Below are 855 nucleotides of genomic sequence, written 5' to 3'. Positions count from 1 at the left end.
AGGAGGGTATGCACTCATTAGAACAATCAAGCCTATGAGATCAAGGGGACAGCATTTGTCCAGGGGTAGAGCTAGGAAGGCAGGAGGGGATGGAAAGGAAGGGCAAAGGGAAGTGGTGGGTGCAGGGAGGAAGTGGGTAAAATTCTGTTACAGTGTGGGGTTTGCAGTGAATGTCACAAAACAGAATGTGTATGGAGTATTGAATGGAAAACCAATTTGCTCTGTGAACTTTCACCCAAACCACAGTCAAGCAAACTAATAAACAAACAAAGAGAATAAGCCTCATAGGACTATGATGGAATTAAATGGGAATGCCTAGCACAAAGTAAATGCTGGGTAAATACTATATTGTACCATTTTTATTATTATTAATACTTAACTGTCAGAGCTGGGTAAGAAGTCGAGATATTGAGGGTGCTAGAGTCAAAAAGACCTGTGGCCGGATCCTGGCTCTGCCATTTACTAACGATGAGACCTTGGTCAAGTCACTTCACCTCTTTGAGCCTTGATTTCATCATGCCCACTCATCACACAGTTGGGAGAAGTAAGTGAAATGATGAATGTATTGAGCCTAGTACCCAATAGAGGCTCAGTGAATGTTATTTTCCTTCTCTGTCCATGTGTTGTTATTGTTAGGTGACTGAGTCAGTTCTGACTCATAGCAATCCTACATACAACACAGAGAAACACTACCTAGTCCTGGGCCATCCTCATAATCCATGTTGTGTTTAAGCTCATTGTTGTAGCCACTGTGTCAATCCATCTCACAGAAGGTCTTTCTCTTTTTTTACTACTGATCCTCTAACAAGCATGGTGTCCTTCTCTAAGGATGGTCCCTTCCTCTTGGCTCCATGT

The sequence above is a fragment of the Orycteropus afer genome, unplaced genomic scaffold (genome assembly GCF_000298275.1).
Source record: "Orycteropus afer afer isolate SDZICR_OR568_19922 unplaced genomic scaffold, OryAfe1.0 scaffold00048, whole genome shotgun sequence".
Classification (NCBI taxonomy): Eukaryota; Metazoa; Chordata; class Mammalia; order Tubulidentata; family Orycteropodidae; genus Orycteropus; species Orycteropus afer.
Note: the sequence above shows the minus strand (reverse complement) of the source record.